The following is a 6,235-nucleotide window of genomic DNA, read 5'->3' as shown; positions in this document are numbered from 1 at the left end:
CCGTGATGCAGCTGCAGAAGCCGCGGTGTGGAGCTGAGCCACGTAGGGCAATGGGAGTAGTCCTGCTCCGGCTGAATCTGGAGCGCAGCTGAGGCTTGCTTCACCAGCAAAACCAGCTTCCTATACCAGCAAAACCAGCTAAAACCAAGCTGGGGACCAGCTAAAACCAGCTCACCAGCTTATGCTGGTCTTAGCTGGATTTTTCAATAGGGTTATCATATCAACCAAGTGATTGGATGATGTTTAGGCAGATGTCTTTTATTATTCTAGACCCTCTTTGACCCGTGTTGGTTCTCGAAGTCTCACTTTTGTTCCCATACTACTATTAAGAAAGTATCACTTCAAATTATATTACTGTATTGCTTGAACTGAGATTACCTTTATAATTATCAAGCCTTTTAGAGGGATGAGCTTGTTTCAACAGCTACTTGGAGTGGACTCTGTGTCAAGGCAGACTATAAATTCTAACAAAAACCATGTAAAGCATTTGCCTAAATATTACTCATGAATAATGGCAGCTGTGGAGTAAAGTGTGTCAGTGGCTGAACTAACAGTCATAGTAAGAGTTTTGAGGAAATATACTGTATTTGTCATCGGCAAAGGTCAAAAGGTACAAAACAAATTAATATTTAAAAAGTAATTACACATTGTGGGGTAAGTTGTGGCACATTTTCTTTTTGTAATTTGTGCTTTTATGGCTTTGTGTTGAACATTTCTAGGTTTTGTAATTTAAGCTGATTATTATAAAATAATGAGTGAAAAAAATTGGCGCATGGTAAACTTGAACTGGGCATCACTTTGAATTGAGTTATTCTCAGTGTTTGAATGGGGGGGGGCTGGGGTTGTCCCAGACCTCCTAGCATTCACGGACCCCCTATAAAGCACAAAACTATAAATTGTTTTTATTCAAATTTATAACTACATTCAATTAAAATTCTTGTGCTGCGCTGCCACAAAGCGGTTCTGTCCATTATTTATCCCAATTTGTAATAAATTAATCCAAAAGATTTCTGTCTGAAATAACCTAGCTATGGGACCCCCATTATCTCAATCAACAATTTAAGACCAAAATGGATATATTTAATGGATCAAGACAACTTCTATTTGAAATTCTTCAGAAAGACAATCCAATATAAATCAAGTGATTTTATATTATTTTAAATTGTTATGGGGTGAGAGTCCTATAACACAAACACTGGAGGGTACATCTGCCTGAAAACAACAAATATCATGAATAAAATCCATATTTAATGTAATATCATGTGGGAGTTTTTCCTGTACATGTGCGTGTCCTACCCGTTCTCACCAAGATGCGTACAAATGACAGTGTGATTATCGTGCAATAGATACGCCAAATTCCGATTTTGTGTGCATATGATACGCCAGTCCTTCCCATTCACTTATATGGCGAATCGTTTTGTGACGTTTTATTTATTGTTTTCTCATTTGCTTTCTGTTTTTTAAACCATTTTCGCTTGGGTTTAGGGTTAGATTTCACATTTGTTCAAGCAGGTTATTTAATATACAGGTTTCTCTATGTTTTTATCTATATTTAAGCCATGGTCGCTTGGAGTGGCGTTAGAGTTGGGGTTTGGGTTAGGATGTCATTTTTATATAACAAAAAGTTGTTCTAACCCTAAACCCAAGCGAAAATGGTAAAAAAAAACAGAAAACAAATTAAAAACAATAAATGAAACGCCACGAAACGATTTGCCATATAAGTGAATGGGAAGGACTGGCGTATCATATGCACGCAAAATCGGAATTTGGCGTATCTATTGCACGATAATCACACTGCGTGTCATTTGTATGCTTTTTGGTGAGAATGGGTTAGCGTGTCAGCTTGTATTATTCTAAAGAGATTATTCAATTGTCAATATGATCATGTTGGTGTCGTTTTCTTGATGTGCGTTTACATGAGAATACTGAATTGCTCATTCTGTGCCACTGGCATTTTTACTAAATGTGTTGTACAAACACAAAATGGGGTTTTAAACTGCAGAAGTCTGTCCTTTATTATGACAACATGACCAGGTTGCGTTGAAAAGTTATGTAAAATCGCTGGCAAAGTAGAAAAATAAATATTTTAAATAAATAAAGATATGTTCCTAAGTGCCGGGAGGTTTGTTCTTACCAACAAGTGCAGCAAAAGACAAACAGTCTTTGTGATGAATAACAATGCATGGAATAAACGGATGGACTCCCCAGTTTCAAGGTATTGTATTAGTTTATTTACTTAAATGATTAAACATAAGATCATCTCACTGTATTATATTTTAGGTAAATGCTAGTTATGTTATTTTAAAATCATGCAACTGATTATGTACAGCTGTTTCCAACATTAACATCATATATAAACAGCTGTAAAAGGATTTCTGATGAATATAATCTTTATTAGTCTAAAATTCAGGATCATTTTTTACTCTCTAACAGTAGAGGACACTGTGTAAACATTTATACATTTTCTTTTTGCTTAAATTATTCCACTGTGACCGATCCAAATGTATAGCACAGAACCATTTCTTCCATTTCAGCCTATTTCTTCAGGTCATTCTTAGAATGTTGATATTATTTGGCTAATGAGTTTTTTAATTACACTAATTTGTCCAAACATTGTTTTAGAAAGGTCAGGGCCAATCTCTGGAAAAATTTTACACCCAGCTTCTGTAATGTGGCCTGGCTACTGTTAGTTGTACTCATGAATCAGGCATTGAAGCACCGTCGGCTGCACAGAGAATGAGGGTCAGGTTAAAATGTGTAAAGATTTCTTTTACCAAATAAGACCTAGAGGACTTAAACACACCATAGGCTACTGCAGGAAGTCATCACATTTCCCTTGCTTGAAGAGCTGGGCTTGGTAAAAATTTTTGATTTGAATGATGGTCCGATTGCTTAACCTATGCACCATTTATGAATTTATGAAACACACAACATCTTTTGGCACTAAGCACATCTTGAGCTTTTTTTGAGGAGTCGAAAGTTCTGAAGTCATTCAATTAATTTTATTTAGGTTTAAGGGATACTGTAGTTGCCTACTATTGCTCAAGTGAAAGTTTACCTTAAATACTTGACACTTCAGCTTTTTTATAGCTACTGTTTTAATACTACATATTTTTTGCTTGTATTCTAATAAAGAAACTATAAATAATTATATATGATCACTATACTATTGCAAAAACAAAAAATTTTAACATTTTAAACATTTTTACTTAAAGTGAGACAGTTGGAAAAAATGCCAAATTCCAAAGTGTATACATATGTATGTATGTATATGCGTGGTTCCATGATGTTATATTACAATGGCTTTAAGATTAGCAAGGCTTTTTAAAAATGCTGAACAATAAATGTAAGTTTATGTTAATGCATTCACTTAGTTTAACAAATACAACCATATTAAAATGTTGTCAACTTTGCAAATGCTCTTGTCCTGATTCCTGAACATATTTTATACAACATTCAAATACATACATTTTTTATTTTGTAAAGTCATTTTTTTAATTTGTGTCTTTTAAACTAAAAACGGCATTAGGTAATGTTTTATAATGTCAATTTAAACAATAATTTTTAAACCAACATCAAAGGCAAAATTGTGAACAGTATGGACTGATCCTGGGTCAGGGGTGCACTTGATTACGGCACGCCCATTTAATAGAACTACTTCATTAGCTTCCTTGTTTGCAGAGCGCGTGCATGGACGTGAAGAGAGCTGCGCGGGATTTTGTGTAAAAATGAACGAGCACATGTTTTGAGACTCGTGTTCATCATCTGTGTATATACACACACCTGCTGTCTGCAGGTAAGAAATGACGAACCTTACATAAGTGTGCTCACGAGCATTTATAAACGACTAGCTTTAGCATATCCAACGAAAAAGGAGCGACATCAGTATCGGACACTATATCAACCGATCGTGTATGTCTTAATAATACCTACATATGAATTTTAGAATATGAATTCTGGTTAGTGAGCTTGTTAAAGATTTGCCTTATCTGTTGCCTTAGCCAGTTTATTGATTCGGTGTAAAATAATCAAGTGTATTGGTTTTTCTTCGTTATTAGAACGTTTCCATAACCCATAACACTGTTCTTGAGGTAACTTATGCAAACATTACTTTTATTTTGCAACTCTTCGTATTCAAACACTATGGAAGCCCATTTCCGCCACATAAGAAAAAAATCATGCTCTGATAAATCATAATTATGAGATAAAACGTCATGTTTTTGAAAACAAAGTCATAATTATGAGAAGTACTAATTGTGAGATTAAAAAAATAAAACCATGACTTTAAAAGTCATAATTTTTTGTTTTTTTTATCATGTGGCGGAAAAAGGCTTCCATACAAACACCTGAATCCACTTAGCTCATTAGAAGCGACTCAGCTGCTCCCTCCTGAGGTCGTGAATAAGGCTGTGTTTCAATCAGCTCCCAAGGTGGTGAATTAGTATATCGTGTATGCATGTTCAGGCACTGGTAATGACCCTAGCTCACTTCACATTGGGACACTGTTCACTTATTTTCCAGTGACATTACTGCTTAAGTGCGTTGTGATAATTCACAGCTGTTATGCATCAACTACCGGCAAAACCAACATCTCTTTGACTTAATTTTTAAGTACTTCACTTTTTAATGTCTTACAGTACATATATTAGGGCTGCACAATTACAGGTACAGATGATCACGATTGTTTTGCTCAAAATATTGATCACTGTTAAAAATTACGATCATTCTTTTAGTGAAGAACTTCTATTCACTTCAGTATTTTTATTACACTTTACAGCCATGTATATAATAGTATTTTATAGGCCTATATTATAAAATATTTTGTTTTGTAATATTCACAGCTGCCATTTTCTTAGATCTTTTTAAAATTATTCCACAAAATTCTGCATAGATTTTGCAAATGAAATTCGCAGAAATAACATAAAAGAACTCCTTACCAGATTCCTTACACAGCTGTACTACTCTTGTAGCAATTAAAGCAGTTCAGTTTTAACTGTCAAAATAATTAAATGTCTTCTATTTCTTACATTTCAGAGCATTTTTGTTTGTTAAATTAAGGTTTTTGATGTTGACCAAGCGGTTAGTGTCCGACAGCAAGTGATGAGATGTTTGATCAATTGAGCCTCTCAAAACACCACTTCACTTGCCTACAATAACAGCTATATAAAAATATATATTTTCAGCGTATCACAATGTTAGTTTAAATGTTTATTATCAACACACTATTTTTTAAAAAGCGGGGCAGGCTGCTCTGTTGCTCGCAGTCGCGGCGGGTTGCAGAAAAATAATGAAAAGGGATATACAATTAAAACAAAACGAAATAAACATGAAATGAAATAAATATGCAGGTTGCCTTACTTAATACATTCGATATGCATCAATTAAAATTTAAGTATTTACCATAGAACATGGCTATTCGTGTATCCAACAGTTAAACTAAGAAGAAAGTCTAATCTCAAACAAGAAAAAAATGACACCGGGTTCTTACATGACTACAGGAAGAGGTCTTTTATAGATTATGTGCATCATTTAAGGTTTTAATCCAGTTCTCCATTTTCCATGATACGCTGAAGGACCTGCTGCTGGTGGTGACGCTAAACACCATTTCAACAAGGGGCATTGTGAATGTGCATAGCAGACTAGGGGTGTGAAGAGACACTTATCTCATGAGACGAGACACGAGACTGGGTTCACGAGAACGAGACGAGATTTTGAAACAAATTAAATTTTTTTTAATATAGTATTTTATTCACTAATGCTGCAGTAATAATAACAGTAAACACTGCAAAAAGTTTTGCCACAAAATCACAGGCAAGTAATTGCACAAAAATTGTAAACAGTGAAAATAAATAACGAATATACCTGCACAAATATCAGCAACCATACTGTAACCAGTAGTGCTGTATTAAAACTTAAAGTGCAAAGAAATACTGAACATTTGTTTCTTCAAGCATGAAAAACAGCTACAAGATTTAATACACAAAACAGCCTAGCATAAGGACATGTTCTTTTTTAAGAATATTAGCATATCAACATTTTCTGGCAACAATTGTGACCTCTGGGCAGTAACTATGTCTCCTGCAGTTGAAAAGACACGCTCACTTGGAACAGAGGTAGCAGGGATGGAAAAATATGCTTTGACAAGTGGAGACAGCAAAGGATATTTGGAGCTGTTTTCTCTCCACCACTGAAGGGGGCAACAACTGAGTGAGATAGATGGCTCTCTTCTGTAAAG

The 6,235-nt window shown here is 34.8% G+C and overlaps 1 protein-coding gene across 1 annotated transcript in view; it reads left to right on the top strand.

Annotated features, from left to right (window-relative positions):
* Positions 1-3,682: 3,682 nt before the first annotated feature.
* The window catches only part of LOC135744877 (E3 ubiquitin-protein ligase rnf213-alpha-like), a 93,263-nt gene continuing 90,710 nt past the window's right edge, over positions 3,683-6,235 (top strand). The window contains exon 1 of the mRNA XM_065263257.2: positions 3,683-3,796. The gene's annotated coding sequence lies outside the window, so the exon portion shown is untranslated. The remainder of the gene's footprint in view (positions 3,797-6,235) is intronic.

The sequence above is a fragment of the Paramisgurnus dabryanus genome, chromosome 3, assembly GCF_030506205.2.
Source record: "Paramisgurnus dabryanus chromosome 3, PD_genome_1.1, whole genome shotgun sequence".
In the NCBI taxonomy this organism is placed as follows: domain Eukaryota; kingdom Metazoa; phylum Chordata; class Actinopteri; order Cypriniformes; family Cobitidae; genus Paramisgurnus; species Paramisgurnus dabryanus.
This window is presented reverse-complemented; position numbering and strand designations above follow the sequence as displayed.